The sequence below is a fragment of the Zingiber officinale genome, chromosome 4A (genome assembly GCF_018446385.1).
Source record: "Zingiber officinale cultivar Zhangliang chromosome 4A, Zo_v1.1, whole genome shotgun sequence".
In the NCBI taxonomy this organism is placed as follows: domain Eukaryota; kingdom Viridiplantae; phylum Streptophyta; class Magnoliopsida; order Zingiberales; family Zingiberaceae; genus Zingiber; species Zingiber officinale.
In genome coordinates, this window is record NC_055992.1 from 99,454,842 (window position 1) to 99,479,960 (window position 25,119).

Below are 25,119 nucleotides of genomic sequence, written 5' to 3' on the forward strand. Positions count from 1 at the left end.
TCTAAGTTAGGGTTTATCAGTCGATTGATATATATCTCAGTTGACTGGTGGTTATGAACCAACAAATTTAGAATGAGATTTCAGGGTTTGTGGTTCTAGGATTATCAGTTGACTAGTCCAGTCGACTGAGAGCGAACAAAAGTAGCCCATGAAAATCAATCGACTGATCCATGGCAAGTAGTTAATTGAAATTGAGCTGTTAGGTTGTTACAATTGAATTCTATAGAGGCTAGTTGACTGATAAGTATGACAATCAACTCGTGGCGGAAACATAGCTTAGGTGTTTCCTCCCAAGCTCTATATAATGAAAATCGGATTGACTGACTTTGGTGATAAACTTAGAGGTAGTTAACCCCTAATAGAGTCTCCAAAGATTAGAGCAATCCAAGAGTTCTTGATCGAGTTTATGAAAGGGTTTCTCCATTGACAAGGAGGATTGAGTTAGCTAGAGTTCTGGGGAATAATCCACCGACGGATTAAGAGATCGTCCATCTTATGGGCAGTCGTGGAGTAGGAGAATAATCTCCGAACTATGTAAACAAATATGTTAGGGTTTTTTTCTTTCTTCTTGTCTCTAAAGTTAGCTTTCATATTTGCTTATGTGTATTTCTGCTGTACTCATAAGTATAGGAAAGCAAACGAAGTAAGTGACTGTCTATTCACCCCCTCTAGCTGATGATCAAGGCCCCAACAACGAGCCTATCATTGTGATGAATACATATAAGTGTATTTTTCTAAATATATTCATATGTGTATTTTGATTAACATAGCATTACTTTTAAAAATGTTGATTTACATTTAAATATCTCAATATTATGTTGTCTATGTTTCTATATTCATATATTTTTTATCTAAAAATATAAATTGTGTGTGTTGGTACATGTGCATTAGAATGTTTTGGATGTAACTAGAATGCTTAAAATGGATTATAGGCATTTGCTATTCAGACGATCTAATGGATTGTTATTAGATTGTGTAAAGTTGTTATATTGTATTGTTCTAAATTGTTATGTTGTGTTCTTTAAATTATTTTTATATTGGATTGTTATTATATTGTGTAAAATTTGTGTGTTGTGGTGTGTAAACTTGTTGTATTGTACTGTATTGTTCTAAATTGTTCTTGGATTAAATTGTTATTGGATTTTGTAAAATTATTGTGTTGTGTTATTGAATTGGATTATTTTGACATTTATTTTGGCATGTTCTAAATTGTTCTTCTTATTGTTGATATTGCATATAATTTGTCTCTTGTAAATTAACATTATGTATGTTATAAAATATTTTTATGGCAATTATTTTATCTTAATCTATGTTGATGTTGAATTCCTATTAAGATTTAATCAGATGAGTACTTTGTAAAATGGTCTTCATATTTGAATAAAATGATACATTTATTAAATGATTATAAAAAGTATCCGAATTGTGTTCAAAAAATTACTATTCATAATATGTTGTATCACAATGATGTTTGAGAGCATGATACACTCAAGACATCTGTCCGAGCACATAAGATCTATTTTCATATTAATTCGAGATCATTTAGTCCATCAACCAATTTTAGTCAAAATTGACTTATGCACCTTAGCAATTCTATAAATAAAAAATTTTATATCGTAAGAAAGGGAAAAGCTCATAATCTCAAACATGGTGTGTTTAAGTGATCATTATTGTCGTATCATTTATATTGAGCTTCTGACATTATTTCTTGTACCCAAATCATGTTTTAAAAAAATTAATGCTCTCGATATAATGTATCACAATGAAGTTTGAGGGCATAGATACATTCATGACAACAACCCAAGTACATAGAATCTGGTTCCATGTCAATCTGATATCATTTGGTCTATCAGTCAGTTTTGGTCAAAATCGGCTGATGGACCTTAGCAATTCGAAAAATAAAAAAATTTATATAGTAAGAAAGAGGGCAACTCAAAGATCTCGAATATGGCGCGTTTGAGTGATTATCATTTCCGTATTATTTATATTGAGCTTCTAACAACATTTTTCATGCCCAATTTGTATTTAAAATTCGCTGCTCTTGATATGGTGTATCACAATGATGTTTAAGAGTATGAATACATTCAGGACACTAGGCCAAGTACATAGGACGTGGTCCCATGTCAATCCGATGTTGTTTGGTTTATCAGTCGATTTTTATCAAAAATCGGCTAATAGACCTTAACAATTCTATACATAAAAAATTTTATATTGTAAGAAAGAGGGAAGCTCAAAGATCTAAAATATGATGTGTTTGAGTGATTGTCATCGTCATATCATTTATATTAAACTTCCGACATCATTTCTCATGCTCGAATCGTATTTAAAAAATCATTACTTTCGATAAGTTGTGTCACAATAATGTTTGAGGGCATAGATACATTTAGAACACCTGTTCAAACATATATGCCCTGATCTTATGTCAATCCAAGGTCGTTTGGTCCATTATCCAATTGTGGTCCAAACGACTGATGGATCTTAATAATTCTAAAAAAAATATCATAAGAAAGAGAAAAGATCAAAGATCTCAAATATTATATGTTTGAGTGATAATCATCGTTGTATTATTTCCATTGAGATTCCAACATTATTTCTTGTCCCCGAATCATGTTTAAAAAGTTGTTACTCTCTATATATGTATCATAATGATGTTTGAGGGCATAGATACATTCAAGACACTAATCCGAGCACATAAAATCTGATATCATGTCAATTCGAGATCATTTGATTCATCAATTGATTTTTTACAAAATCGACTGAAATGCATAATATCGCATCGATCCATTGATACGTTGTATCAATCTATTTGAATAAATATTCATGATCATAGAAGGTATTTTAATGGATTGTTATATTATAACAATCAATTAAATTTATTGTTTATGTTCATAGAAAGTATTTTAATCGATTGTTATATTGTAACAATATATTAAGTTTATTATTTTTATCAAATTTTTTTTAATCAATTAATATACTATAACAATTAATTAAATTCATTATTCATCATTACTAGAGGTTTTTTAATAGATCACTATTAGTAGCAATTGATTAAGGATATCAAGAGCACAGAATATAAATTTGAATCAATTTCTATTTGTTTGGTTCGGGATGGCTGGGGAAGCATTCATTTTTTCCCAATCATGTGACGTGAACGAGGAGTAAAAAAAAAGTATCATACCCGATTTGATAATTTTTAAAGTGTACGTCATTTCGAAAATTGACAAAGTCACGTACACGCTTTGGTAATTCAAATCCACATCATAATAGTATTGAGATTTATTTAATTTAGTTTTTTTTTTGTCTCACATGAAAAATAATAGATAATATTTTATCTCGTAGTTAAAAAATAATATAATACTATTTTTTTTTAAAATCAACACAACATGTGAAAATAATAAAAAATGATTAAATTAAACGAGATACAAAGGATATTGATGAGCATTAAAATAAGAAGACATTTTGAAAAGCTAATTTTATTTTATTACTATTTTATATTATTTTTCTATTTTAAGAAATCAATTACCTGCTTGAGCCCCACGCCGGATCCCCACGAACCGCCGGTTGTGTTGCTGCTCCGAGGCTGCCCGACGCTGATTGCTGTCTGCATGGCGATCTCTATGCGAGGCCTTTCTCACGCCTCCATACTTCAGCTCGTCGTTTCTCCAGCCTTCGTCTCCGCGACCTAACTGGAAGCCGTTTTCCGTTCGGTGCTCCACGAGCTGCACGCCACCGCAAGGATCTATCTCTCATTCCTCGTCAGCTATTTCTTCATCGAATAGCAGCATCGCCGTTGGCTGTCTCATAGCTTCCACCTCTGTGCCCCCACCGTCGGAGTCGCCCCAAAGTCCCGCCATGCCAACACTTCGCCGAAATTATCCTTCGTCACTTGAGGTAAACATTGAAAAATATTCATCATTCTTTCTTGGCTCCTTTGTAATCTTATCATAATTACCTGTTAATGCTTTCTTCTCCATATTTCAAGATATTTATGAGGATAAATTCTCTGAAGGGGAAAAAAGTCTTGTTACTTATGATACTTGAGTTCTTTCTTCCTGTGCAGACACACAACAAAGGATTAGCACATAAATCAAAATTGACTACTCACGTATTGGAGGAGGGTACCATGGAAGAGTTGACTTTCTGTGTGCGATTTAGATTTTTATAGGATCAAATTCCAATTGGGGTACGTGAATTTGAAAGACCAAATTTCTTAAAGGAGTTTACGCATGCTTGATTTGTATTCAGTTTAAATTGTCTGAAATTTCATTCTTAGTATGGTTGGATTTGTTTAGGCTCGGATTAGTACTAGCAGCCTTAGGAAAAATGTGAGGAGATACATGTGAGGAGAACCTTTTTTCTATCTTTATGATTGGATTTCATTTTACTTGGACAATTGGAGGTCAATTTGGGATTAGATATATGTGAGGAGAACCTTTTTTCTATCTTTATGATTAATCTCAATACAATTATGCTATCGATTAATCTATTGTTGATTGGGATTATGTTGAGGTGTGTGGTTGATAGATGATGAGTGGCACCAAATTTGTTTAGGTCAATGACAAATACCATATGGTTTTCATGAGGTTAAAAAGATTATGCTCCCATTGTTAAAAGAATGAACTAAGAGGGTTGGCTAACTATACAATTTTCCTAATCAATGTCATTATTATATATGTAACTTTTATTGTGAAAAGAGTTGTTACTCTAAAATTGATACTTGGTGCAAGGCTAAAGAGTGTGAACTATACAAATTCACAATTCATTTGATTAAATGAATGAAGTGGCTTTGGCGCACACAAAGGCCTCACCATTTAAGAAATAGCTATAAAAATAAAGCACTACATTGTTATTTCTAATACCAATGCAAACACTCTCAACATCTATCCAAACATACACCTTATAAATAATTTTTCCCTGGGATATTTGGATTATTTCTCAACTTAGAAAAAGTACAAGTGTGATCATCCTTCATCAAAGAAATTATATATGTTGACGAATGACGGATGTTACTTTCAATGAGCAAACACCTTAACTTCACCACACCTTATCTTCAGGGAGAGAATTTCATGCTAGAAGAGAAGGATGGAGATTTCTTGATTGACTTGTCATTACTTCTAATATCTAAGTGCATGTCAAATCCTATGTCTGACTATGCATGAAAATTTTAACTCTGTCATTGTGAATATGAGACTTGACCATACATACCTGAAGAAGAAGATGGTTGTCAACAAACTACTGCAAGTTCAAGAATCTTACTCAGATCCTAAGAAAGATGTCAAGAATACATTTTTTTGCAACGAGAACTAGAGGAAAAAATTTACGTGGAGGTCCGACAAGGATATAAAAATAATTTGAAAATTCATACTATATGAAAGCCTTATATAGACTTAAACAATCACCATGGGCATGATTTGCGAGAATTTGGAGTGCCATGGGATAAAGACCAAGTCAAGAGGATGACAAATTGTTTATTAAACTTGTTCTTAGGGGGAGTCACAATGCTTTTAGAATATGTTAATGATATGACAGTAATAGAAAATGATGTGGCTCACTCGTACTTTTTTATCTCTCAATAGAAATAACTTACAAATCTCCTTAAAGAAACAGGTAAGACAAGAGACAGCATGCAAGTCAGCAAGCACTCCAATAGACCTAAATATAGACGTGGAATGGTAGAAAAAAATGTTGCAGTGAATAAGGAAATGTATCAATGGTTGATAGGAAAAGTTATTTATCTATCTCACACACGGCCAGACATAACATATGCTATAAGTGTGATTATTCAATTCATGCATAACTTAAAAGAAGTTTGTCTGCAAGCAACTCACAGAGTATTAGGGTATCTCAAAAGAATACTAAAAAAATTATTGAATATTTTGTTTGAAAGAAATGAAGGTGCTAGAGGTATATACGAATGCTGATGATGCTAGCTCAATGGTTAATAGGGTTAATGATAGGATATTACAACCCTTCTTGGTGGTCACCTTGTGATATGGAGGAACAAGAAACAACATGTGGTAGTACAATCTAGTGGAGAGGTAAAATTCCGAGCAATGACTCATGGTATGTGTGAATTACTTTGTTTTGGTTAAAGATTATCTTAGAAGATTTGAAGATTAAGTGGGATGATCCAATGAGACTTTACTGTGATAATAATTCTGTGATTAGCATAGTGTACAATTTTGAACAATATGATCAAACAAAGCACATCAAATTCAATAAACAGTTTATCAAGTAGACTCTCAAGCTATTTACTAGTTTGAGAGTGAGTGTGAAAACAATATTTTGTAACCATATATAGGCTGAAAATATTCCATAAATTATGGGATATGATAGCGTAACTAGTTTTGTAAAACTTTTTAGTTTTTTTTAAAAGAAACAATGTTAGAATTATTTCAGTCATTTTATGAAGAATAAGTTATATTATCAATCTTTTAACCATTTTAGGATCCCAAGTATTAGAAAAGTTGAGTTAATATAATTTTCAATTTACAGCATAGATTATTAATGATGTTGTTTAGGTTTGATATGAAAGTTGATAATCTTTTGATGTTACTATGCATCATCATCAAGTCATGTTTGTCCTCATTAGGTTAGCTACAAGAATCTTATCTCTTAATAAACTAGTACTATTCAATTTAATTAAAGTGTTTAGGTATAAAATAGTTGATATTTAACTCATATTATGGAAAGAATTGATGTATCCAAATTGTATTACATTCAGAATGGGAATACCCATTATATACAAAATTACTATAGAAGAGAAAATAGGAAACTAATAGCGAATAGGAAACTAACTATTTTGTATATAGGAAATTAATATCTTTTTAACTACATTCGTTGATTTCCTACTCTGTGCTCACAACTGTTACTATTCATAGTTGTTCAAATTGTCACAGCTATTCAACACAGCTATTTATTCGGTACAAGCAGTGAAAACTATTCACAGCTGTTCGACACTCCCTCTCAAGCTAATGAATATATCTTTTCCATTCCTAACTTAACTATAAGATCATGAAATCTAGAACAGTCCCTTGTTAGTACTTCATCCAATTGTAGTTCTAAAAGGACATCTGACATACACACTAATCCTTCCTCCAATTTTTCCTTGATAAAATGTCTATTAATTTCAATATGCTTAGTCCGATCATGTTGAATAGCATTATGAACAATATTGATAGCTGACTTATTATCACAATAGAGTTTCATGGGGTATTCCCATTTGATTTTCAAATCATCCAGAATAATCTTCAACCAGAGTAGTTCACATAATCCAATGACCCTAAATTCTGATTCTGCAAATGATCTTGCCACCACATTTTACTTCTTACTCTATGTCACGGGATTACCACCAAGGAAAGTACAATATCGTGTAGTTGATCTTTTATCCACTAGAGAACCTGCATAATTTGTATTTGTGTAAGTTTCTAAAGCTAGCGTCTCATTTTTCTTGAACAAAATTCCCTTTCTCGGATTGCCTTTCAAGTAATGTAATACTCGGTAAGTAGCTTGAAGGTGAGATTCTCTTGGATCATGAATGTATTGGCTGATTACACTTACAACATATGCTATGTCTGGACAAGTGTGAGCAAGATATATGAGCCCACCAACCAATCTCTGATACATTTTTTTGTCCACAGTTGGTTCTTTCTTAGCTTCTCCTATATTGTGATTTGGATCCATTGGACTAAAAATCGGTTTACACCCAATCTTCCTTGTTTCAGCTAACATATTATCACATACTTCTGTTGAGAAATAAAAATTCCTTTGGTAGAGTATGCCACCTCAATAACAAGGAAGTACTTCAATTTTCCTTTTCATCATTTCTAGTTAGAATGATATCATCTACATAGACTAGAAGAGCCGTCACCTTCCCTGTAATTAAGTGCTTAACGAAGAGAGTCTTGTCCCTTTGGCTTTGGTTATACCTAGACTTCTTCATGACTTTTGCAAATCTTCCAAATCATGCTCTAGGAGATTGTTTTAGACCATAAAGAGCCTTCCTCAATTTACATACTCTGTTACCAGTATCCCCTACAAATCCTGGTAGGAGGTTCATATAAATTTCTTCATCTAAATCTCCATGGAGAAATGCATTCTTTACATCATACTGTAGGAGTTGCCAGTTAAAGTGTACAGTCAAAGATAAAAGGGCAGCCCGGTGTGTACAGTCAAAGATAGTAGAACAGTATTCATTTTTGCAACTAGAGCTAGAGTCTTTTGATAATCTGCTCTATAAGTCTGAGTATAACCTTTTGCCACCAACCTAGCTTTATATCTCTCAAGAGATCCATCTGCTTTATATTTTAATATAAAAATCCACTTACAATTAACAATGTTCTTCCCCTTTGGCTTCTCAACAACCTCCCATGTCTTATTCTTTTCTAATGCATCCATTTTCTCCCTCATGGCATCCCTCCATTCTTGTTTTGATAATACCTCAGAAACAGTATTGGGAATAGTCATTATATTTAGACTCGCAATGAATCTTTTGTGGGTTGGTGATAGATGTTTAAGAGAAACATAGTGAGATAGAGGGTAGAGAGGGTGTTTGGTGCATTTTCTAGTCTTTTCTAATAACAATGGGACTGCTAAGGCTATCTGTTAGGTCAGTGGATGATTTAGTAGGTTGTAAAGGTGGGTCAGATCTTACCATGATCCTAATATCAGGGTTGGAGGTTTGTGGTTGAGCTTCTTGGACTTGTATCGCTTCTGGAACGACCTTTCTCCTTAAATACATTTGAGGAATACTTGGAGTATCACAAGAAACACTGGATGGAAAGGAAGATAGAGATGACTTATTAGATGGAATAGGAATAGGAATAGAAGGTGATTCGGTATGGACTTGAGTAGGAGGAAGAACAAGAGCATTAATGAGTTCAAATGATTCTAAAGTGCTATTTTCTGTCACTGAAATCTACCCCTGAGGATAGGACTAGGAGAAGAACGGGGTATGTTCAAAGAAGGTAACATCAGCCGAGATGTAAAACTTTTGAGATGAAGGGTGGTAACACTTGTACCCTTTTTGAGTGGATGAGTATCCAAGGAAGACACATTTGATGGCTCGAGAGTATAGTTTACCTCGTAGTGGACCATGGATATGGACAAAAGTAGTGCACAGAAAAATTCTAGGAGTAAGTCCATTTGTGGTTCAGAAATGAGGATAAAAATCGTTGAGGAGTTGCATGAGACTCTTGTTATCTAAGACACGCGAGGGAAGTCTCTTTATCATGTATGTGGCATTAAGGATAGCCTCTCCCCAATAGGATTTAGGGACATTGTTGTGGAAAAGAATGACACGAGTAGTGTTGAGTAAATGATCATTTTTTTTTTGCTATTCCATTCCGTTGGGGTGTATGAACACAAGACGAATCATATATAATCCCCTGGTATTGGAAGTAGGAGGACAAGGTTCGCTTGAAGTAATCTCCTAAAGCTTTTGATTTTCACTCTAAATTGATTTTGAATCATTGAGTGAAAATTTGGAATAATAACGCTGAGATCATATTTTTGTTTGAGGAGAATCAACCATGTATCCCGAGTGCAATCATCAATTAAGGAGATAAACCATCGAACCCCAAAAACATTGAGAATATTAGAAGCCAGAAGGACCCCATATGCCATTATGAATTAAATCAAAGGAAATAGAACTTCTTTTATTACTAATAGGAAAGGGTACACGAGAATATTTTGCCAATTCACAAACACAATAACAACAACCAAGCCTTATCCCAATAGGTGGGGTCGGCTTGTAAATTCGCAAACATCACATTAAAATGCATAAACATCCAATCCTTTAAAAAGATGAGGAAGCTTGGCCTTTTAAAACTCTAAAAGAGGGATGACCAAGACGTTTGCATACAACTAAATGTTATCTTCATTGGAAGAACCGTAAAAGGACAAAGACAAATTATTCTTCTTATTGGATTCAAGGTAGTAAAGGCCACTATGTTCCTTAGCAAGTCCAATCCTCCTCCCCGAGTGCCGATCTTGGAAAACACGATAAGAAGGTGAAAAATGACATGACAGTGAAGTTTAATAGTTAATTTTAAACGGAAACAAGGTTGACAAACAATTTTGGTACATGGAGGACGGTTTCAAGGATAAGGCTAGGGGTAAGGTGAACATTTCCAAAACGAGCAACAGTAGCTAAAGATCCATTGACCACTACAATTTTTATGTTACTTGGGCTGGGGTTATAAGTGTGGAAATTTTGAGAATTGGGAGTCATGTGGTCTATGACACCGGATTCTATTATCCATGAGTTATAAAAAAAAACTGTTTGAGATATTCATACAAAAAGGAAGTGAGGAGATACCTGAGAGAGTCAAAGAGCGTGCCAGACGGTTTATCAAGAGAAACCAACCATCCTCGAATTTTCTCAATTTCTACATTGTTGAATCCATCTAGGAAATGCAGAAATGTAGAATCAGCCATGATGAAGAAATGCAGAAACAGAGAATTAGTAATGAAGGCTTAATGTTATGATACCATGTGGAAAGAATTGATGTTTCCAAATTGTATTACATTTAGAATGAGAATATCCATTATATATAAACTTACAATAGAAGAGAGAATAGGAAACTAATAGCAAATAGGAAACTAATTATTATGTACATAGGAAATTAATATCTTTTTAACTACATCCCTTTATTTCCTACTCTGGGCTCACAGCTGTTTCTGTGTATAGCTGTTCAAATTGTCACAGCTGTTCAACACAGCTATTTAGGGTTGTACCAGCTGTGAAAGCTATTCACAGCTGTTCCACACATATTTCCAATGCAATGTTCTGATTGTTTGGTGCCACCTATTTGATGGAATACCTTCTAGCTTATCCAATTGTTCAGTAGTTGTATCCTTTGACTAGGTGTTGTTGTGCACTCCAGTTCTTATAACACTATTCTAGGGGTGTGCTGTAGATTTAACAATCTTGAAATCACGGGTAGTGAATGGTATTATTCAAAGTTGATAGATTGATTATGCATTCACACAGGTTGGTTAATATTATCATGTGCATTTTGAGTGTTGGTGGTTACATATTCAATACAAAAAACAGTGTGCATTTTGATTGTTGGTAGAGTTAACAATCTTGCAATCCCGGGAGCATATCGGGAGCTTCGTGCATCGGACTGTCTTTTTTTTTTTTTTTTGTTGGTAATTACATTATGCAGTGCACATTAATAATTGAGTGTTGGTAGTTCCATCATGCAGTGCACATCAATAATCGAGTGTTGGTAGTTACATTATACAGTGCACTTGTGAATTTTGATAGTTTTATTTTGCATTACTTTACTGTGATCTTGATAATAGTTGAACTGTTATATTACTTTGTTGCCGTTATATTTGCAGATATTATATTGTTGCATTTCGGCTAAGGGTTAGGATTCTTTACTCATATGGCTAATTGTATCACCTCTATGTTTAGATCACCTTTATACTTCTGTTCTTATCCTTGTTGGCATCTGCTGATAATTTTATTGGCGCATTTAGGATGATGGTTACAATATATTACTAATATTCATAATGATAAACATCTAAATCGATGTATCTTTTTTATAATTATGCCTTTGTTCTTGTTGTTGTATTGATAATTATAATCAAGCTAAGTTGTGTAAATCCCAACTATTTTTTGAGGATAACTTATTCTTGTTGTGTTCTTGCTTATAATATTTGTGCTTGTTTCCCTCTAGTTATAATTATGCTTTATCTTGCGTTGTTTTTGTAGGATCGTACGTGAGGGGGTGCCGCCGAGGGAGGGGGGGATGAATCACGTGATTTTAAAAACTTATCTTTTTCGAACTTAAAAAAAATAAATGTGAGTGCGCAGTAGAAGAAAACAAAAAATAAGAAAGAAAATAACACATGTTCGATTTTACTTAGTTCGGAGCTTTTGCCGACCCCTACTTTGGACCTAGGTCCTTTGGACCTTTTTGATATGTAATCCACTAACAAGGAATCAAGTACAAAGAACAATAATAAGAAAGTGTAATAACCTAATAACCTACACTTCCTTGTAGTAATGTAAATAATTGAAAATAAGCGTTACCAACGCAAGGATGAGAAAATTGTTAGCTCGGGTGTTGGTGTCGGTCTGCTGGTAGCGGTTGGATGTAGCCGAGACAGCAACAACGCAAGGTTGGAGTAGCCGAACAATCGAGAATAAGCATAGAAGAGTTGTAGAAATTGATATATGAGGTTGCTGTTCGAAGCTCCTTTTATTGGCATTTCCGGGCACCTGGACTACCTTAGGCGCTTGGATTGAGGCCTATTCGATCTTGCTTCGTCGTTGGATTATCCACCTCCGGGCGCGTAATCCACCCCTGGGTGCTTGGACATTGACTTGCGCTGGCCAATCAGAGTGAGTCAACTCATTTGCACGAGTAGCTGGGTTCGGGCCAATATAGGCACTTAGACCCATTTAGGGCACATGGACCTCCGGGCGCCCGGACCCTGTTCAGGTGCATGGAACCCCTTTTTCTAGCTTTCACTTTCTTGCACCATAAAAATTTAGCACAATAAGCATAATATAAAAAATAAATGTTTTGACATTCTCAGGACTGTCCAGTCTTGACTTCGGATTTCGCTGAAACCCTAGGTCAGACTGACGCCTACTGTTCTCTCAACTAGGAACATATCCTTACTGGGTCACTCTCTTCCAGTACTTACCTTATTTTCCATTTGCCGACTTATTTGACTTTTGATCAACCAGGTCTTCTTATCAGATGTCCCATCTAGATTTCCGCCAATTGCCAGGTTTCATAGACCCAACTTTCTGCCAGATATCAACCTATCTGGTCTTCCCGTGCCAGTTATCAATCTAACTGGACTTCAACCTGGTGTCAGGTCCCATCAAATCTTTCAGTCCTGTACACTTAGTAAATATGTTAGAAAATATAACATCTAACTTTAAGCATTTGTCATAAATCAAAATATGAGTTTGATTATTAGTGCTAACTGGACCAATAATCTCTCCTTTTTTTATGGAATGACAATTTGAGTTAAAGTTAGAAAAATATGCAAAAAATAACATAGCATGAAATGAGAAAATAATTGACATTATGTTCATTCTCTTAACAATTTATTTTTTTTGGTGGGCTATCATTTAAAATATTTGGCTATCTATTTTTCTATCGTAAACCCTTTACCCTCCCCCTTTGGTATTTATCAAAACATGTATAACAGACAATAACCACAAACCTAAAAAAAATAAACACAAGTTTGGTTTCAGATCTATTTAAGGGATAATTTTAAAAGATTTCTAAGGCATTGTCAAAATGTTTTCAATAAGTAAAGGGGAAAAAATTTTCAAGTAAATTTTCTTAATACTTTCCAATAAATTCTTCAAGTTGTTTTGTAAAAATTTTCAAAGTAGTTTCCAAAAGATTTTTCAAAGTATTTTTCAAGAAAGTTTCAACAGATTTTCCAAAGAATTTGTCAAAGAAAAATTTTCCAAGTATTTTTCAAGAGAGACATTTTTCAATCGACATTTTTCATAAGATTTTTCAAAGTAATTTTTCAAGAATTTTTTTTAAAAAAATTTTCAAAACAATTTTTAAAAGATTTTTCAAAGTAATTTTTCAAGAGATTTTTCAAATTAATTTTTCAAAATATATCAGAGAAAATTTTCAAAATATATCAGAGAAATTTTTCAAAATAATTTTCAAAACAGATCTTCTCCCTTAACCTGATATTTCTTTAAAAATAATCATCTATGATTCGTCCTTGGTTAAATGTCTAACCTTTAGCTACTAGTTAGCTATCCAAAAGATAATAGTGTTCACTTGGTTATTTAAGATGAGTAATAATATCTAGCTAGTTGTTTACTAAGAAGGATTATTTTAACTTGATCCATGTACTATGGTTTTTTTCACCCAGATTTATATTGATGCATTGATATAAGCATATGAAGTCGATGCATCTCACACCATTTTATGTGTTTTCAATATACAAGCAAGGTAGACCTAATATGCTTGTGAGATGCTGGCTATCTAAAATTATAGGTTCATGCTTTCTAGGGGTAAAACCTAGGCTAATTCTATAAATTTTAAGTTTAAAAACATAATTTAATAAAAAAAATAAGTTTTGTAAAACATAAATTTAAAAAAAATATTTTTTTTTAAAATTGATATTGATAAAAGAGAGAACAAGTCCTAGACTATAGTGCACATTCTTAACTATCTTCATAGATTACTAAATTCGGATTTTGGTAATGGTTTAGCAAAGATGTCAGCCAAATTTGACTTGGACTCAACATAATTAAGTTCAATGTCTCCTCTGGCGATATCTCTTACAAAGTGATGTTTAATTTCAATATGTTTTTTTCTTGAATGATACATTGAATTTTTTGTTAAGTTAATTGAACTTATATTATCAATAAAGGTTTTTATATTTTTATATTCTAAGTTAAAGTTTTTTAATGTGTGTGTCATCCATAATAATTATGTTATATATTCACCCATTGCTATGTATCTTGATTTAGTAGTAGATAAAACAACATAGTATTATTTTCTACTGAAGCAACTGACACGTGTTGTCCAAGTAGTTGACATCGACTATTTGTACTTTTTCTATCTAGTTTACAACTGACATAATCTGAGTCAGAAAATCTATAAGTTTAAAATTTATTGTTCTAGGATACCACATTCCTACATTAGGTATACCTTTTAGATATCTAAAGATCCTTTTGACATTAGTTAGGTGAGATTCTTTAGTACATGTTTGATATCTAACACGCATACTAACTGCAAATAGAATATTAGGTCAGTTTGCAGTTAGGTATAACAAACTACTTATGACACTTTTGTAATATTTTAGATCTACTGATTTTCTATTTAGATCACTCTCTGGAGTTATATTAGTTGCCATTGGTATTTTTATTTCCTTACTATTTTCCATTCTAAATTTTTTAAGCAACTCTTTTGTGTATTTTTGTTGATAAACATAGTTTCTTTCATTTGTTTGCTTAATTTATAAACCTAAGAAGAATGTTAATTTACCTACTAGGTTCTTTTAAAATTCTTGTTCTATTAAGGTTATAAATTTTTGCAAAAATTTTGAGTTTTGTTGATCTAAAAATTATATCATCTACGTACGCTTGGGCTATAAAAATATCTTGTTTAAAGATTTTTACAAAAAGGGGTTGAGTCAACCTGACTTTAGTTGAATCCTTTAGAAATTAGATAAGTAGATAACTTTTTATATTAGACTCTTAAGTGCTTATTTTTGACCTTATAATGCTTTTTTTAGTTTAAACACATGGTCAGAATTATCTAAATTTTCAAATCTAGGTGGTTGACTTACGTAGACTTCTTTGATTAGTTTGTGCAAGAAAGCAGATTTAACACCCATTTGATAAAGTTTGAATCCTTTATGGGTTGTATAACTCAATAACATTTTAATGGATTCAAGTCTAGCTACTAGGACATAAGTTTTATTATGGTTAAGTCCCTCTACTTGACTGAACCTCTTACCTACTAATCTAGCTTTATTTCTAAAATTTCCCCTTTTTCCATTTAGTTTATTTCTAAAATTCCATTTTGTTTCTATGAATTTTTTATTTTAGGGTGAAGGTACTAAATGCTAGACCTCATTTCTTTCAAATTGAGCCCATTCTTTTTACATTGCTATAATCCAATTTGGGTCAAGTAGTGATTCTTTTTTAGATTCAACAACAACAATAACAACCAAGCCTTTTCCCACTAGGTGGGGTCGGCTGTATGAATCCTTTTACGCCATTGAGCTCTATCTCCTATTATATCATCATCTATATTTAAATAAATTTTATCTTATTTTATTGTTGCTAATCAAGTCTTTTTTGATCTTCCTCTTCCTCGTTTGATATGCATGTTTATCATAGTTTCACATCGCCTAACTGGAGCATTTATTGGTCGTCTAAGTACATGTCCGTACCGTCTTAAACGTGTCTCTCGGAGTTTGAACACTGATCTAGTTTGAACCTTTTGATCTGGGTCACCTAGTATTTGGTCAATTGGATGGTCTAAACTAACTCTTGTTGTTCTTAAATTAGTTTGTTCTTGTTGATTTTCTTGTGGTTGTTCTTGCTTGTCTTCTTGTTCTTATATTTGGTTTAGATTTTTACTAACTCCCCCTTGATCAATGCTAGCCTTTTGTTAATTGGTTGATATTGAGTTTGATTGAGGTTAAGTTCTCTAGAGTTAGTGTTTTCATCAAATTTTACATTTGTTTTTTCTTCAATTCTTAGTATGCTTTTATTGTAAACTCTGTAACCTTTACTATTTAGGGTGTATCCTATAAAAATTTCATTTTTCACTTTTGAGGTAAATTTTTTTAAGTATTCTCTTATATTTAATATATAAACCGAACAACCAAGTACTTTACAATATTTAATATTATGTATTTTATTATAGTAGATTTCAAAAGAAGTTTTATTATGTTTTTTATTTATTGTTGTCCTATTTTGTACGTAGGTTCTGCTCAAAAGTATTTGGGTAGTTGGTATTTATTAAACATTGTCCTAGTTGCTTCTTGTAAGGTTTTATTTTTCCTTTCTACTATTCCATTTTGTTGAGGTATTTTAGGACATGAGAACTCGTGATGGTACCCGTTTTCTAAGTAAAATTTGTAAACCTATGATTTTTAAATTCACAACCATTATCACTTTTAATTCTTTTGATTTTTAAGTCTTTTTCATTTTCTGTTTGTTTAGAAAAAAAATTACTAAAGATTTCAAATATTTCATCTTTATTCTTAAAAATTTTACTCACGTGAATTTTGAATAATCATCGATTATTACTAAACAGTATAAACTTCCATTAATTGATTTAATTCTATGCGAGTCAAATAAGTCTATGTGTAATAATTCAAGTATTGAATTGGTTTGAACTTAATTGATTGGTTTATGAGTTAATTTAGTTTGTTTTCTTATTGACGAGCATTACAAATTGTCGAGTCTAAATTAGGTAACTTTGTTAATCCTCTAACTAGGCCATTTAATTTAGTGAGCTTTCTAAAGTGGGTGTGAGACAGTCTTCTATGCGCCAGTTTTCTCTTTGTGTCAAGTGACACTTAAGTGTGGAGTTGGCTATGTTAATGACATAGATGTTATTATGTCTAAATCTTTTAAGTTTTATGTTAGGGTTGTTTGTGTGTTTAATTAAACATTCAGATGATAAAAACTAAATCTTATAATTAGAATCACACAATTGACTAATGCTAAGTAAATTGAACTTAAAATTTTCAACTAGCAATACTTTATGAATAATGAAATCGGATTCAAGTTTAATGTTATCTATCTCAATTACCTTAAGTTTGCTGTTGTTTCTAAAAACAAATATTCTTAGACTCTTGAGTTTTAGTTTTGTGAATTTGGTATGATCCCGGTCATATGTATGAAACAACTACTATTCAATATTCACTTAGATTCTTTAAAAAAAAAGGAGTTATTAATTAACTTTGAAAATACTTATTAAGTTTAAGTTTGTTTATGTTTAAGTTTTAAATTTTAAATTAATTAATTTAAAGTAAGTTTTTATGTTAAATTAATTAAGGTTTAATTAAATTTTAACTTTAATTTAATTTTTTATTTTTAATTTAAGTTTTAATTTGGAGTTTCTTAATTATCTCACCTGATCTAATTTTTCAACCAAGGTATTCCTATAGTTTTTGTGAAATGAGTTAGTTAAAATTTTATTTTGAAAATAATTTAACCTTGTGTTAAATCCAGGTTTAACCGTCAGTCAATTAAATGTATATTTTAAAAATTTGCTTTCAGGCTGTAGTGAGGCACAGGGGTCTTCTTGGGTATCGAAGCAACGATCACTTTTGGACAAAGTCTCTTTAAGAAATTGAACATTTAATCTTCCTATTGATAAATCCGGGTCTAACTAGTGTAGGATGTGGCGAGGTGACTTCGGTTAGTTCCACTTAGCTATGCAGACCAAGTAGGGTATACCTTACCCAGCTTGACTTCCTAGACCAAGTTTTTCTAATGTACTATCATCTCGTCCCACTCTGGTGCTTGGTTGGATAAGAATCAAATTATCTTTTTCAGTATAGTCCTAATTACCCAGATGGGTAGACTATATTTTTGAGGTGCCAACTAATTTGGTGTCTCCCTCTGAATCATATATTTTATGTCTTATTTTTATATAATAAATTTTATTTTTGGGTATATAAAATTATTTTTGCCCTACTTGCTATGTTAGGTAAGCTTTCAGAATCAAGCTTTGATTTGTTTCTTGTTTTGATTAATTAATGAAATAAATGATTTATTTGTTTAATTGGATTTGTATCCGAATCCGCACTTGTTATAAACTGCTCTTTGAGATCCAAGTATTAAGTTTAGATTTTTTATCTTGTTGTGAAGTTTTCTAGTAATCCTTTCAGTTTATCAACTTTACATTTCAAAACAGAGTTCTCTTCCTTAAGTTTTGCAACTTGAGTTGAGTCTTCATTTTGAATTGGTTTAGTTGAGTTTAAGTTAATTTATTCCTTAATGTCTTGGTTTTCCTTAAGGAGCATATTAGTTTGTTTTTTAGATTCAGATAATTTTTTATTTAAACATGAAATTACTCTAAAAAACTTTGCATTTAAAATAGATATTACCTCGTTGGAGCCTTCGGAAACGAGTACGGACTCATGACTTGATTTGTACTTTGACTCGTCTTCTTGATCTGAGTCACTCTCTGACTCGGGTCCGACTGTGACTAGTGCGAGGTGGCTAACTTGCTTTCGATTTTCTGTATCTGACTCTTCTGAGGAGGATTCGTCCCAGGTGGCTTGTAGCGCCTTCTTCCTCCTCATTCTCTTGTACTTGTCTTCTTTTCGATTCTGACACTCATGCTTGAAATGACCTTTTTTTTTGCATTTGAAGCAGATGGTGGTTGCCTTTACGTCGTTCGATGTAGATTTGACCATCTTCTGTCGATCACTTTTTGGTGAAGTTTTTCTTTCTAGTGAACATTTTCCTTACTAGTTTCACTAGTTGTTTTTCATCTGATTCCATGTCAGATTTGTCTTCTTATTCGGGCTTGGTTCAGGTTCTTGTTTTTTGCTTCCTTTAATAGCAATTGATAGCAAAATGAGTTCAAAATTCAACACAAAATTTATACATTCTATTCAATTCTTAAGAAATCATGAAATCATAAAGATTAGAATTGCGGAAGCATACCAGAATCTAGTTTGCCGTCGCCTTTGGAAAATAATTTTTAATTTGCAAATTTTTTAATATCCAGAGAGTTTTGTCGATGGGATATAAAACATAGAGTTATTTCTGCAAACTGGGACTATAACCCTTATTTATAAAAGCATAAGTTTGCCTATTTCTAATTTGACCCCTCAACAAATTAGAAATTACACATGGTATTCATATTAATATATTCATAACCATTAAACCCTTAAGTTATATTCCTTAATTATAGATTTGATCACATTAAATTATGACTTATTTAATTGATGACTTTAAACATTTATAATTACAATTATGACTCCAAAATTCTAATAATCTTCCATTGGGTCATATGTGCCAACTTATAAATGTTAACCTTAATGAGCTTATAACTTTTGTCATCATAGCCGTAGGGTTTCCTTAACAATCTCGTTCATTAATTATATAGACATACGATCAATGTAGCCTTTGTTATATCTATCACAACTAAATCATCAATAGTTACGTACATCAATATAATCAAATGACATAGATCAATTATGAATGTGTGACATGAAAATTACATGCAAGGTGATCTATTCATGTCAATTTTCAACTGGTCCTCCTTATAACCAAGTGAGATCAAAACTTTAACTCAAGTTATACAAAGTGTAATGAAGTAAACATTGAACTTTATATCTGATCAGATAATCTCCAAATACATAAGTTTCAACAACATAATCAAACATATATAGAAAACACATATAGTATAAACTCCCACTAGATCTAGATTTCATCAAATTGAATAACACCTATATGAGTGGTATGCTCATAGAAGACATTGGGTGGTAAACCCTTCGTAAAAGGATTTGCTATGATGGAGTTTGTGCCTATGTCTTCTATTGAAATTTGTCTACTTTGTACTCTTTCTTTAATAACAAGGAACTTGATATCGATATGTTTTGATTTTGTCGAGCTCATATTATTGTTAGAATACAATACAACTAATCTATTGTCACAAAATAATTTCAGTGGTCTCTCAACCCTTACCAAAATACGTAGCCTAGTGACAAAATTTTCAGCCATTTTCCATGATTAGATGCCTCGTAACATGCTATAAACTATGCTGCCATGGTGGAAGAAGCTGTCAGTGCCTGTTTGACACTTCTCCAAGAGATAGCTCAGTCGGACAACAAAAAAACATAGCCTGAAGTGGATCTCATGCTATCTTGGCATCCTGCAAAATTAAAATAAGAATATCCCGTGATCTCAAGAGTATCTGACCTCTTATATGTGAGTATGTAATCACTAGTTCTCTTTAAATATCTCATTACTCTCTTTGCTGCTTTCCAATGATCCATTCCTGGTTGCTCAAATATCCGCTCAACATTCCAACAATGTATGCAATATTTAGACGGTACAAACTTGAGCATACATAAGACTTCCTATTGTCGAAGAATAAGAAATCTTTTGTATTTCTTGAGTCTCAAGACTTCCTTTAGGGCACTGATTGAGACTAAACTTGTCTCCTTTAGTGATCGGGGTGTGACCTGGTTTGCAATCTTGCATGCCAAATCTTTTAAGCACCTTATCGATATAGTTCTTTTGCTATAATCCAAGAATACCTCTAGAACGATATCGGTGTATTTGGATTTCTAGTACAAAAGATGCGTTACCAATATCTTTCATTTCAAAATATCTAGATAGAAATCTCTTGGTATCATTTAACATACCTATATCGTTTGTTTCAAGCAAAATGTTGATAATATATAGAATCAGGAAAATATGCTTATGATACACAATCATCTACCACATTCACCTCAAAACCAAATGAGATTATTATTGGATGAAATTTGTGGTACCATTGACGAGATGCTTGTTTTAACTCATAAATGAACTTCTTAAATTTGCAAACCATACTCTTTGGATCTTCCGATACAAAGTATTCTGGTTGCACCATATAAATTGTTTCCTCAATGTCTTCATTGAGAAAAGATGTATTAACATCCATCTGATGGAGTTCCATATCGAAGTGTGTGACAAGTGCTATGATCATCCTTAAAGAGTCCTTTGTTGAAACTGGAGAAAAGGTCTCCTTAAAGATAATTCCATATTTTTGAGTATAGCCTTGATCAACAAGTTAAGTTAGGTCTTGTTTGTTTCTAACCTAGTGTCTAAGTGTGCAGGAGCTTAGGAGCACAGGTAGTCGAGCGGAAGACGCAGCCAGCGAGAAGGACGACACGCGGTGTGTCCGAGGGACGAGGCGCTGCGGAAGAGTACACCGGCGGACGAGAAGGAAGCGCGCGGTGGTTCCGAGGGACGAAAGCCGGAGTGGAAGATTGCTCGGGGAGCAAGAGACGCAGCTAGCGAGAAGGACGACACGCGGTGCGTCCGAGGGACGAAGACTGCGGATGAATACGCCGGCGGATGAGAGGGGAACACGCGGCGATTCCGAGGGACAAGAAGTCGGAGGGAAGCCCGCTGGAAGACCCGGACCGAGGCGAACTGAACCGGAGCAGTGGTCCACGGATGAAAAAGTTAACATCGGTTGACTTTAGGCTCCGGGGCGCCCGGAGCAGTCCGGGGCGCCCGGAGCAGTCCGGGGCACCCGGAGCAGTCCGGGGCACCCGGAGCAGTCCGAGGCACCCGGAGCAGCCCGGGGCGCCCGGAACCCTTCCGGGCGCCCGAACCTGGTTTGTTGACTAGATCGCGTCAAACGCGATCTGAACGTTGGGGATAAAGTTTTATCCCCCCAGGGCGCCTGAAACCCCTTCCAGGCGCCCCGACCAAGGCTATGAATATAGCCTTGGTCCAGAAGCTTTCATCAACTCAGTGCATTCCATTCCCAACACTTGTACGTTACTGTACTAGATTAGCTTCTCTATTTTACGCTTTCATTGCTGTAAGAGGCTTCTCCGCCTGAAGGAGATACTAGTGCTACATTCCTTGGATTAATAACCTTCTTAGTTGTAACCAAGTAAAAACCTTCTACCTCTTTCTTTCTGTTTTTTATTTACTGCTTTAATTTTATACAAGTGTACTGTTGAGAGTTCGAGAAAGGGTTGTCTTTTTTTTGCAGGTTATCCAACCCCCCCTTCTAGTCGGCCGTAACGGTCCTACAAGTGATATCAGAGCCGAAATGCTTCAGGAGGACTAATCGCCGAACGAAGCAACGAGATGACCGGATCTAACATCCACCTGCCAAAATTCGAGGGGGACTTTGCAAGCGGGAAAAAGCACATGGAGGTATTTTTCGGTACCGATTTCGATTTATTACTAACAATGGAACTCGGTTTTGAAGCTCCCGAGGGCAAAGCGAAAAATCAATGGACAAAGAAAGAGCAGACCGAGTACGTGAATTCCATCTGCTAAGCGTACTTCTGCCACAAGAAGTCAACCGTGTCGGCACCTACAACTTGGCAAAGGAGCTTTGGGAGAAGTTCCTTGAACTACACGAAGGAACATCCGAAGCCAAGCTTGCGAGACGGGACTTACTTCGCAATCAGCTCACCAACCTCCGTCTTGAAGAAGGTGAAACAATTGCACATCTACACTCGAGGATACAGGAGCTCATCACTGGACTTTCGAATCTTGGAGAAGAGGTAACGGAGATTCACTCAGTGCGCTTTAAATTCCTTTCCAGAAACTCCAAATGAGCATCACTAGTAGATGCCTTTTACATTTCGAAGATCTAGAAAAATTTCATTAGGCAATTCTTTAACATTTGAAGTCGTGAGTCAAGATGTGGAATGAAGGAGCCCAAGAATAACGTCGCCCTCAAAGCTTTGAGAGGACGAGTCGAATCTTCTCTCGGCGATGAGGAAATGCTAATGATGGTAAGGCGATTTAAGAAGTTATACAATTAAAACTAACTATCCATGGGTGAAAGAAAAACGATCGCTGCTACTATTGCGATGAAGAAGGGCGCGTCGAGGACAAGCCCCAAGCTAAAGAACGAGGATAAAGATAAAGGTAAAAGCACATTCGCGAGGCCACTTAAAAGCGGCGTGGGACGATACATCGCCTGAATCAAGTCAAGCATTCTCCGGATTCGCGATGGCGGTCGTCATCAAGAGGCGACTACGCGATTCAAGTTCCTCGAGATGAGCATCAAGCATCGATGAAGGGGAGCCGTTGGAAGAAGGCGGCGATTCGGGGGAGGCAGACAACGAAATCAAGGTAAGTTAGGTCGTTCACTTCCTCCGACAAACTTTTTAAATTTATTAAATTACTAACTAAAGAACGTGAGTTAGAAAAATTAAAAATTTAAAAGGAATATTAGCTGAATCTTGCCCGTTAGAAATGTTAGACAAATCAAAACTAGAAAATGAAAATTTGAAGTTAGAAATTCAAAATTTGAAAATTCAAGTAGAAAACTTAAAAAACCATACATGTCCATCTAAAACCAATTTTAGAAGATCTAATAATTTAAATTGGTACTTTAAATATCACCCTGAATAAATTAGGAACATTTCAAGAAAATATGTCCCTAAAAACTTTTTAATTAATCTAGTGGGTTGGAACCTATATTGGGTTCCTAAATCATGCTTAAACTAATTTTAAAATTAGCGCTTTAAGTGAGAAAACTAAACAAAGAATTTCTTTATGAGGCTTTGTCAAGGAAGTGGTTGTTGCTCCAATAACCAGGAAGGCCTAGTGCCTCGCCACGACCTGGAAGCAAAAATATTAAAATAAATGTTTAATTAACTTACTAATGAAGCATTAATACAAGAATTAATTAGTGCTTTAAAAAGGTTATTCAAAATATTTTATTTCAATTTAGAAATTTACTTATTTTGAAATTTTGTTTGCCTAAGCCTTTTTTAAAAATGTGCTTAAAAATTCTCAAAGATTTAAGTTAGAATTTTTTAATTTCAAAAATTTGTTACTTAGGATTTTTTGTACTTAAAAAAAAAATTCTCAAAAATCATTTTTTTCCTAAAAGTTAAAAACTTTTTTCTGAAATTAGAAATCTCAGCTTAAATTATTTAGAAAAATTGTCAAAATTTCTTAAAAACTTAGATTTTTTTTTTGAAATATTTTTTCTAAGTCTTTATCCCTTAAATTGTTTTTCTTGGAACCCTATTTTTTTGTGATTAAAGGGGGAGAAGGGAAAGTATAAGTCTAGGGGGAGGTAGATAGATTTAATTTTTTTTGTCTATCTTTTTGCACTTAAATTGCAAATTAAGTTAATTTACTTAATTTTATTTAATGTCTATTTTAACCCTAGCTTAACTTGGGTTGATCACACCAAAAAGGAGGAGATTGTTGGAACCCCAAGGTTATTTTGGTGTGATCAACAAGTTAAATTAGGTCCTGTTTGTTTCTAACCTAGTGTCTAAGTGTGCAGGAGCTTAGGAGCACAGGTAGTGGCGGAAGAGCCGACCCGGTGAGAAGGGCGACCGCGGTGCGTCCCAAGGGACGAGCTGGCGGAAGAGTGTGGTGGGCGAGAAGAGCGCGGTGGTTCAGGACGGCGAGCGGAAGATTGCTCGGGAGCAAGAGACGCACTAGCGAGAAAGATGCACGCGGTGCGTCCGAGGGACGAAGATTGCGGATGAGTACGGCGGCGGATGAGAAGAGAACACGCGGCGATTTCGAGGGACGAGAAGACCGGAAGTTGGGTTCGGGTGAGCCCTTTTCCGGATGGCAGAGATCACCCAAGCGAACGGATCCGGAGTAGAAGATCCGGACCGAGGCGAACTGAACCGGAGTAGTGGTCCCCCGATGAAAAAGTCAACATCGGTTGACTTTAGGCTCCGGGGCGCTCGGAGCAGCTCGGGGCGCCCGGAGCAGCCCAGGGCGCCCGGAACCCTTCCGGGCGCCCAGACCTGGTTTGTTGACCAGATCGCGTCAAACGCGATCTGAACGTTGGGGATAAAGTTTTATCCCCCCAGGGCGCCTGGTCCAGAAGCTTTTCATCAACTCAGTGCATTCCATTCTCAACACTTGTACGCTACTGTTCTAGATTAGCTTCTCTATTTTACGCTTTCACTGCT

General features: G+C 34.3%; 1 protein-coding gene across 7 annotated transcripts in view; it reads left to right on the plus strand.

The window, feature by feature from the left end:
* The first annotated feature begins 3,512 nt into the window (after positions 1-3,512).
* The window catches only part of LOC121970327, a 44,049-nt gene continuing 22,442 nt past the window's right edge, over positions 3,513-25,119 (plus strand). For 4 of the 7 annotated variants that reach the window (XM_042520952.1, XM_042520954.1, XM_042520953.1 and 1 more), the window contains exons 1-2: positions 3,513-3,888; positions 4,058-4,180. The gene's annotated coding sequence lies outside the window, so the exon portion shown is untranslated. The remainder of the gene's footprint in view (positions 3,889-4,057; positions 4,181-25,119) is intronic. The other 3 variants (XM_042520957.1, XM_042520955.1, XM_042520958.1) reach the window with 1 other exon arrangement.